This window comes from Lathyrus oleraceus, chromosome 7, assembly GCF_024323335.1.
Source record: "Lathyrus oleraceus cultivar Zhongwan6 chromosome 7, CAAS_Psat_ZW6_1.0, whole genome shotgun sequence".
NCBI lineage: Eukaryota > Viridiplantae > Streptophyta > Magnoliopsida > Fabales > Fabaceae > Lathyrus > Lathyrus oleraceus.
The window spans coordinates 150,693,067-150,704,347 of NC_066585.1; the positions used below are offsets into that span (position 1 = coordinate 150,693,067).

The 11,281-nt window shown below is 38.3% G+C and overlaps 1 long non-coding RNA gene across 1 annotated transcript; it reads left to right on the forward strand.

The window, feature by feature from the left end:
- Positions 1-9,726: 9,726 nt before the first annotated feature.
- Positions 9,727-10,754, forward strand: LOC127100964 (uncharacterized). The gene is made up of 2 exons (XR_007794549.1): positions 9,727-9,951; positions 10,552-10,754. It is a non-coding gene; the product is annotated as an uncharacterized LOC127100964 (long non-coding RNA).
- Positions 10,755-11,281: the final 527 nt, after the last annotated feature.

Consider the following 11,281-nt stretch of genomic DNA (forward strand, 5'->3'; position numbering starts at 1 on the left):
GTCATGAGAGTTTTCCAAAGTGGAGTTGTGGAAATAAGAGGTAAAACCAATTAATCATTCGTGGTAAATGGGCAGCGACTTAAGCACTACCACAACGTAGATAATAAGGATTTCTACACGAGCTACAAATTGGAAGAGCTGCCCACTCTTTCGAAAGATTAACACCATTCCAAATTGATGTCGAGCTCCCGACATTAAATGAAACGCTATGTGGAAGGAAACCCACGACCTTTAATCTTTATCTTTTCTTTTTAGTTGTTTTCATTTTCATTTTTATATTTATTCTACGTTTGTTATTATTATTATTATTATTATTATTAATGTTATTATTATTATTAATGTTATTATTATTATTATTATTAATGTTATTATTATTAGTAGTACTAACTATTCTAACACTTTCATGATGTACCTTTTACTAATAGTATAACTTTTGTTTACTTTCAGGCTAACATAGCTTAGGATAGCTTATCACTAACTTAGGAGTATGGAGCATGTTGACAATATGGAAGTTATATTTAGGAGCGAAAATCAGAGGCGCCATTTTGACATGTTAGCGCAAAGGGAAATGACACTTTCTATATGTCCTGATGGATTGACCTTGACTAACTTAGTATTAAGAGACAATGTTATGTATCTTCTCAACCAAGTAGGTTGGGATGGTTTTGCTGTGAGGAAGAGGTATAGCCAATATCATAGGCTCACCCTTGAATTCCTGAGTTCCCTTTATTATGATCCTAACAGAGGAATAGGATTTGGTAGAGGCCTAACTATATTTAGGCTCTTTGGAACCAAGTATCGTTTCACCCGCCATGAGATGGCTGAGTTACTAGTATTTCCTAGTGACCCTGATCCATACACCATTTCCCCTGATGATGCCTTTAAATACCTTGACCTTGACTTTTTCTAGGGAACCATAACCGAAAATTATCATCCTGAACCTCACACCATGTTTTCCGCAAACATACACAACCCTGCCATCTGCTACTTTCATAAAATCCTGGCCCGTACCCTGTTGAGAAAGGAAGAGAACATCATCGTTGTTTCTAGGGACGAACTTTTTATCCTGTATTGTGCTTCCCAAGGGAGACTAGTGAATGTTGTTGCCTTTATGTTAGCAATCATAAACAAGATCGCTCGAGAAACCCACGGTACTATTATCATTAATGGGTTAGTAACCATGATTGCTGATGCTTTAGGCCTGAGATACCCGCTTAGCCATTTACATGCTTATAGAGGTATTTGTCCCATGCACCTAAACTTCTGTTTCAACCGAGGCATCATTTCCAATTTAGGACCGGCTGAGTCTGAGTTGTTGATTGATAACAAAGTAGTCTGGAATTTTACACTTCCAAACCATGAGAAAACTAATGTCCACAACCGTGATAACTAGTTTTATAACTTAGAGAGCCAAGATGAGTCTCTGACACCTCCTGATAGCCCTTAACATTATAAGAACCAACAAGCCATTTTCCCTGATGCTAATTCGCACGCCTCTGATGCACATCATATCGTTCCTCCTGTTGCTTTCGGAACTGCTATACATGCTCTCCATTCTGAAGTTGATTTCATCAAAGGAGAAGTCAATTCTCTTCGAGCGGATCTCCTTGGATTTATGGATGTTGTTAATGAGAAGTTCGATCATGTTTTCCAGCAAGTTCATTCCTTTCAGCGCTCTTTTGGACCGAAGTGATGGCTAGTGTTGATTGATTGTACTAGAATTTCCCTACTTTCTAGTTTAGTATTTTAATTGTCATAAGTTATTTCCCTTTGTTAATTTTCAGTTTGTGTTTACTTTACGTTTGATATATCAACGTGAACATGTGTTACTACTATGTTTAATTAATGTAATTTCCATTTCAGTCAATTAATTAATTTAATCGCTTGTTATTTTAGTTCTTGCAAATTTTATGCTTCTTAATTATGCTACTAGTTTTAATTATTTCATTTACTGTTATATGGCCTTAGGAGCACTTACCTGCAGTAATCATAAGAAAAAGCTAGAAAAAATTGTATTTTAGGTTAATGGCATCTGCCATTAGCTTCGAATTTAAAACCCAACAATTTAGGCAAATGGCGTTCGCCAAATGCCTAATGGCGACCGCCATATCATGAAATTTTCCTCTCTTTTCTTGTCCCTCCTGCGAGTTTTTCCAATACCCTACATTTAAATCTCTTAAACTCCCTAATCTAAACATTTATAACTCCAACCCTTCAACTCCCAACCACACCACTTCTTCCAAATCATTATAAAATACCAAACATCCACTTCCCAACTTCACAAATCCTCTCCTCTTACGTTTCTATCTTTACAACACCCATAACCTCTTCTTCAAATTTCTCTTTCCCTTTGTTCAACATGCCTCCAAGAGTAGTTAGACCAAGAAGAGATATTAACTATTTGAGTATTGAGTTCGTCGAGGGAATTGATGGAGAAAATCAAAGAAGCAGATACCACAAACTTTTAAAGAGGGACGTCTTAGCGGCGAAGTACCCTGATGATGCTTCCCTTTGTGCTTTGGGTTTATTCAACAGTTTTTGTTGGATTCTTAATAACCTAGGTATGACTCACTTTTTCTCTTTGACTAGTCCAACCTACATTCGACTTACCTATGAGTTCTTAAGCTCTTTTCGATACACCATCCCTATAGGAGGATCCCGTACCACCAACATTGCATATTTTAGGATGTTCAATAGAAATTATAGTATTAACCAAGACCAATTGGACGATTTATTTGCGTTCCCTCATGGAGACGAGTTTGCTTGCCAACACCCTTTAGAGAGCGAATGGGAATCCAACGCTCTCGACTTTTGGTAGCAACTAATGGGTAAAACCACCACCGACTGGGAATGCCTTAAAGCCACCGCTATTCAAAACCCATCCATTCGGTATTTGCACCGCATTTTAGCCAACACTATATTTGGTCGAGAGAATACCGGAAACGTAAATTCTAGAGACCTTTTCCTTATTTATTGTGTCTTATCTGAAACAAAAGTTAACCCAACACCATTCTTACTAGCACACTTCCAGCCCACCAGTGTTAGGACAAGAGGGCCTAATTGTGTTGGAGGGATGATTACATTTATAGCCCTTGCTTTGAACTTAGGCACGGAGTTGGCTACGCTTGAGCCGTTAGAGACTCTTTTTTCCGACCTTGACTATTGTCGTAGCATGCGCCTTATCAAGAATAAACCTGACGACAAGTATTTCCTGATGATTAGTAACCGAGAGGTTAGGGGAGTTACATTACCTTGTGCCGCACGCATCAACATGTGAATGAGCGCTAATTGAACTTTTGATATTACCTCCCCTGAGCCTGATCATATGGAACAAGATGCTCCCCATATTGGCACCCATGCACATACCACATATGTTTTCCTTGATTCTTTTGCAGTTACCTCATCCGGCTATCAGCCTTGTGAGGAGTATGACTACACTGCCATGAGGACAACTCTTGATGACATCCTAAGTGAGCTGAGACATTGGAATGATGTCGATGTGGACCGTGATGTCCTACTTAGGAATATTCAGAGGCATCAGAAGGAGATGAGGGTCGCCATTGATCAGATTAGAAAGACTCGGCTTGACTTTGTCGAGAGGACCAAGATCAACGCGGGTGACCTTACCGAGCAGATAAACGGAGTGCTCATGGAAGTGTCCGGTATGAGGGAGTAGATACAGCATGTGCCCCATCCCCGCATTCGGTAGAGGAGGTTTTGCGCGACACAGAGGCCGCAACCGACATCATTGAGCCCCCTACCAGGTTTTGTAACACCCTTCTAAAATACCCCAAATATTTAATTAAAACAACAGCATATAAATCAATATCAGAGTAATCATGCACCAAGGGTGTCACATAATACTTCACATAATTCACCGTAAAAATCAGTCATGCTCATTATTTAATTCAACATAAACACTTCTTTAAAAATTCGCAGCGGATAGAAACATTCAACATCTGTAATATCTTAAAATTAACATTTATTCAACAAATAAAACATCCCGTCCCGATGTTACATCTATCAGAGCATGACCCACTAAAACCACTCTAGACTTCAAGCACTAGCTTCTACTCAACTCACTGCTCGTTACCTGAAAAATATAACTGTAAGGGTGAGTTCCTCAATCGATATAACAAATATTATAAATCATCATGTTATGTTAAGTAACTTTACACGTTAATCACCCACATCATATCATGCATTCGGTAGCAGCATATTCAACTCAACATCATATTCAAACACAACGTAAATGCAACTCAAATGAGACTCGACTCTTCATGCATGTGGTACCATTTGGAGTAAAACTCCCAACTTAAAATCATTGCCAGTTTAGTGGGCATCAAGGCATAAGCCTTCAACTTTCAACTTAGAATTTTTGCCAATCCAGGCCAACGTGGTGTGAGCAAAAGCCCCATAATTTTGCCAATCCAGGCCAACGTGGTGTGAGCAAAAGCCCCGACTTAATGCATATGAATGTATATGGCATGTACGACTTGAAGTTCAACAACATAATAACAACGACAACATAACAGCTTTTTCAGCAACAACAACTTAAAAATCAACTTTGGCTCATCAGCCTACAACTCAGCATTTTCAACAAAACAACTTATATTCAACTTTGGCTCATCAGCCTACAACTTAATATTTTCCACAAAAACACTTATCAACATATTTGCATCAACATTTCGCAACATACACTCCACGAATTTATTTATCACAATTGGATACAATAGGCCAATCACCAATTACACTTACATCATAAAAATCAACCATTTTTACATACTGCAACAGTGTTAACCGGTTAACGCTATAGGTTAACCGGTTAACGCAGGAAATTACACTTCCAGGCAAAACGCAACAGTGTTAACCGGTTAACGCTATAGGTTAACCGGTTAACGCAGGCAAAACTCAACATTTTTCACAATTTATAACAGTGTTAACCGGTTAACACCCTGGGTTAACCGGTTAACGCAGGCGAAACAGCAGTTCCTGCGCTAACACAAGGCAGAATGCAGAGTTTCCGCATTTTCCGCCGTTGGAGGACTTCCGGACCTCCGATTCAACTTCCGTAAAAAGCTATACGCTCAGAAATTCACAATACACTCAAACACAAATTCAATTTCAGCTTTAATACAACTTATTCAACATAATTTCTCAGCATTCTAAATCCCAATTAGGGTCAATCGACGGCTTATCACTACCCATTACATGTTAATCGATAATACCCATTAAACGACGATAAACCCCCCTTACCTTAACAATCCGGCAACTCTTCGAGCTTCAAGCTTTTCCGTTCTCCAACCTTTGCTCTACAGCTCTTTGCCCTTTTCCTCTTCCCTGCAGCTTCTCAGTTTTCACGTAAAAACCTTTTCCAAAAATGAAAACCTTTTCTCTTATTCCACTTATATATTTTCCAATAATAATTATTATTCCAAAATAATAATAATAATCCAATAATTCAATTTATTTAATTAAATTATTAAATATATTATTAACTTAATTAAATAATTCTTTTACTTTATTTGGGGTGTTACAACTCTCCCCCACTAAAGAGTTTTCGTCCTCGAAAACATACCTCAAACAAATAACTCTGGATAGGACTCCTTCATCTGACTCTCCAGTTCCCAAGTCACATTGCCACCTGCTGGTCCTCCCCAAGCTACCTTCACTAAGGCAATCTCTTTACCCCGCAACTGCTTCAACTCCCGATCCTCGATCCTCATAGGCGATGTTTCAACAGTCAGGTTATCTCTCACCTGTACATCATCCACTTGGACTACATGCGACGGATCATGAATGTACCTCCTCAACTGAGACACATGAAAAACCTCATGCAAATTCGCAAGTGACGGCGGTAAAGCGATACGATAGGCTACCTCTCCTATCCTCTCTAAAATCTGATAAGGACCAATAAATCGAGGTGTCAACTTCTTCGACTTCAAAGCCCGACCAACACCTGTTATCGGAGTAACACAAAGAAACACATGATCTCCCTCTTGAAACTCAAGTGACTTCCTCCTCTTGTCATGATAACTCTTCTGACGACTCTGAGCCATCCTCATCTTCTCCTGAATCATCTTAATCTTTTCTGTAGTCTGTTGAACAATTTCCGGTCCGACCACAACACTCTCACCGGACTCACACCAACATAACGGTGTCCGACATCTCCTACCATACAAAGCTTCAAACGGCGCCATACCAATGCTCGAATGAAAACTATTGTTGTAGGTAAACTCAATCAACGGTAAATAACAATCCCAACCACCTCCTTTTTCCAAAACACAAGCTCTCAAAAGATCTTCTAATGACTGAATCGTCCTCTCAGTCTGACCGTCAGTCTGCGGGTGATATGCAGAACTCAATCTCAGCTTAGTTCCCAAAGCTCTCTGCAAACCTTCCCAGAACTTCGATGTAAATCTAGGATCTCTGTCCGAAACAATACTCGACGGAATACCATGCAAACTTACAATCTTCTCAATATACAACTCAGCCAATTTTTCTAACGGATAATCCATTCTAATCGGAATGAAATGAGCCGACTTTGTTAATCTGTCAACAATCACCCAAATAGCTTCAAAATTCTTACTTGTCCTCGGTAAACCAGAAACAAAATCCATACTGATACTATCCCACTTCCACTCTGGAATAGCCAACGGTTGCATTAGCCCAGACGGCTTCTGATGCTCAATCTTTGACTTCTGACAAGTCAAACAAGAATAGACAAAACTCGCAATTTCTCTTTTCATTCCTGGCCACCAAAATAACTTCTTCAAATCATGATACATCTTCGTGGCTCCAGGATGAATACTCAGACCACTACGATGTCCTTCCTCAAGAATACTCTTCTTAAGTTCGGTAACATCCGGAATACACACCCGACTACCAAACTTCAAAATACCATTCTCATCAACTCTGAATTCGCCACCTTGACCTTGATTCACTAGAGTCAACTTATCAACCAAAAGCATATCAGATTTCTGACCCTCTCTGATCTCATCCAGAATACCACTTGTCAACTTTAACATTCCCAATTTAACACTATTGTGAGTACTCTCACACACCAAACTCAAGTCTCTAAACTGTTCAATTAAATTCCAATTCCTTAACCATTAACATAGACATATGTAATGATTTCCGACTCAATGCATCAGCCACTACGTTTGCTTTACCCGGATGGTAATTCAACCCAAAGTCATAATCCTTCAGAAACTCTAACCATCTTCTCTGCCTCATATTCAGCTCTTTCTGATCAAACAAATACTTTAAACTTTTGTGGTCACTGAAAACCTCAAATCTTGACCCGTACAAGTAATGTCTCCATAACTTCAGAACAAACACCACAGCTGCCAACTCTAAATCGTGCGTCGGATAGTTCCTCTCATGAACCCTCAGCTGTCTTGAAGCATAAGCTATAACCTGCTTATTCTGCATCAACACGCCACCCAAACCCAACAATGAAGCATCGCAATAAACTTCAAATGATTCCGACGAACTCGGTAATATCAGAATAGGAGCAGTAGTCAACCTTCTCTTTAGCTCTTGGAAGCCTTCTTCACATTTTGAGTCCCAAACAAACGCTTGCCCCTTTCTAGTCAACATCGTCAACGGTAACGCCAACTTAGAAAATCCCTCAATGAACTTCCTATAATAACCAGCCAAACCAAGAAAACTTCGAATCTCAGCAACAGACTTCGGAGCTTCCCACTTAGATACCGCTTCTATCTTAGAAGGATCAACAGCAACACCACCTCTTGAAATCACATGACCAAGAAAACTTACCTCTCCTAGCCAAAATTCGCACTTGGACAATTTAGCAAATAACTTCTTTTCTCGTAGGACTTCTAAAACCACTCTCAAATGTTCAGCATGCTCTTCTTCAGATTTCGAATACACCAAAATATCATCAATAAACACCACAACAAACTTGTCTAGGTACGGATGGAAAATCCTATTCATATACTCCATAAATACTCCAGGTGCATTAGTCACACCAAAAGGCATTACAGAATACTCATAATGTCCATACCTTGTTCTGAAAGCAGTCTTCTGAATATCCTCTGTTTTCACACGGATCTGATGATACCCAGATCTCAAATCTATTTTACTGAACACACTTGCACCAACCAACTGATCCATCAAATCATCAATCCTCGGCAAAGGATACCGATTCTTGATCGTCACTTTATTCAGTTGCCTGTAGTCCACACACAACCTCATAGTACCTTCTTTCTTCTTAACCAATAGCACTGGTGCACCCCACGGTGACACACTCGGACGAATAAATTTCTTATCCAATAGATCTTCCAACTGACTCTTCAATTCAGTTAACTCAACAGCAGACATACGGTACGGAGCCATCGATATCGGCCTAGTACCAGGTATCAAGTCAATAGAGAACTCCACTTCACGCTCTGGCGGCAATTCATTCACTTCTTCCGGAAACACATCAGGAAAATCACACACCACAGCTAGATCGCAAATCATCAGTTTATCTTTAGCCTCCAAAGTCGCTAACAGCATAAACAACTCTGCCCCATCAGCTACTTCCTCATCCACCTGTCTCGCTGATAGAAACAAACTCTTTCCTTCCTCACTCTCAGGAAATATCACGGTCTTATCAAAACAATTGATAGAAACTCGGTTAAACACCAACCAGTTCATACCCAGAATAACATCAATCTGCACTAGTGGAAGACACACTAGGTCCATTCCAAAGTCCCTACCAAAAATACTCAAAGGACAGTTTAAACAAACCGAAGTAGTAGTCACTGAACCCTTCGCAGGAGTATCAATTACCATACTACCTGTCGTACCCCAATTTTGTCCGGGCTTATTTTAATTTCTTTTCAAAATTAATTGCAGTTTCATTTTTGCATCATACACATAACATGACACACATTTGCATCATGAATAAATGCCGGAAATATCAATCAGAGGGAATTTATTTGAGAATTAAAAAAATCGGTTGAATTGTCAAAATTTGAAGAAAGACTGTGATTGATTGAATTTTCCGAATAATTTGTACTCATTTTTTAATTGGTAATTTTCTTTTTTAGATATTTAAATTAAAATAATTAGTTAGGTATTAGTTAATTTAAATAATTAGTTTTTTATATTAGTTAGATTTTTTCTAAAATAGTAGTTAATTTTAGTTTAAATATTAATTAGTATTAATTTTGTTATAAACATTGGTTAGATTTTTTTAATATTAATTAGGTAATTATATGTGTATATATCTACATTGGATTCCCTCCACATAAAAAGACAAAAAAAAATTCATTCAGTAACAAAATTCAAAATCCACTCAATATTCCCTGCTCCACTCCTAACAACCTGCTCCACTACCTCATTACTCTAAAAAAAACGACAAAAAATAAAAATGATAAAAGGGATCTCTCAACTCTCACGCTGTAAAAAAAAAAACCCTCTCTCTCAGAATTCTCTCTCAGCACTGTTCACTCTCACATTCACTCCAACGTTACTCTCTCACGGTCTCACTCTCCATCCGCCTCTATCTCTCAAACCGAAACCCTCTTTCTCTCGCTACACCACGAAACCCTCCGTCTGTTCCTTAACCACAACCCTTACTCCGCCGCTCCATCTCCATCGCCCTAAACCCTCAATCTCTCCACCATCCGCCTCAACCATCGCTCACGAAACCCCCCGCCGTTCCTCATCTCAACCCGTGCGCCTCTCAACATCGAAAACCTTAAATCGCTCCAACCACAAAAACCCTCATCGCCTTCGCCCTCTTCCGTCTCTCTCGCCTTCACTCCGCCGCCACACCTCCGATTCCACTCACGACGGCTTCCATACGACCACGCCATGAAACCGACAAGCGTACTCTAATCCAACTCCTTCACAGCTTCGAGGTTGCTCTGTAGCGGTATCGGCAGAACTCAAGCACAACGAGGACGGGAAGCAACAACAACTCCGACTCCGCATTCGGTAACCTTTTAAACTGAGAATGATGTCAAAGATGTAAATCTGTTTAGAAAGTTTTGAGTTTGAGTTAAGCTCGGTACCACTGTTTCGGATTTCCAATGGACTATGCATCATTTTTTTAACGTTTTTGATTATGTATATGTGATGAAGTTTATTGCTGGGATTTGTTTTGAGTTTGTTGAAATCCTAAATATGTTTAAGCTGGTTGAAATTGCGGACCATTTTTGAAGTTATTATTTGGTTAATTGTTTTTTTTTTTTTTTGTGTTTGTGTACCATTTTGATTCTAATTATGGAAATTGTTTTGCTCCATACCATTTTGAGTAGGGTATGTGCTGGATTCGTTTTTGTTGTTAGCTTCCATGTTGTTTTGATACCCTTAGATTTCATTGAGCTTAAAATTTTCTGTGGAAACTGGTTCAGGTTTTGAACTTATGGTTGGGTACTCATCCTAATTAGATTCATTATTTGTTTCTTTGACCTTAGCATCTAATTTCTTCTTTCTTATGAGTGTTGTATTGAAATGTGTTTTACGAATTTCATTTTTGAATCTGGTTTAGTTATGAGCTTTTGGAATTATGTTGGACTGTTGTTTAATACATAGGTCTCTTCATCGGAAGGGATAAACGGGAAAGAAAAAGTCGTTTATTGGACTGTTGTTTAAGCTTGCTGTTGAAATCCCAAAGGAGGTCACTATAGTCAGCATGTTTCAAATACTTAGTGTTTGTTATTATTTAATAGCTAATTCAGATTTAATAATTTTTTTGGGCCCGAATTAATTTCAATAAATTGTGGCCCATGTGTATATATGCACTGTTTTTGATTTCTTTTTTTTTATAAAGGCGTTACTTAATTAAGATATTAAATAATTAAGTTAAGTCAATTGTTAACCAAAAAATATATTTTCTTTTTTAATTATTTCTATTGCTCATGTTTATAGTATTTTCTACTAATTCAAAAAGAATTTAAAGCATTTCTCACCCTTTACTATCATAATTTCACAATCATTTCCAAACCAAGCTTCTTTGCTTCAAACAACTATGTTATTTCACAATCGTTCTTAATTCCAATTTCATTTCATCATCCAATACAAACCAACTTTCTTTTTTAAAAAAATAAATAAACACAAATCATTTTCTTCAAATAACTCAATTTCAAAACTCATTTCATTCACAACTTCAAATCATTTTTTCCAAACCAACTCAATTTCAAAAGAGTTTTCTCTTAAGCATAAACTTGGGATGAAAAGGAGATAGGAAGCGTACGCTCCACTATTTCTCAAGCACTTGAACAATTGGCGTACGCCATATTGCGCGAGTTCTTGTCACCCGATT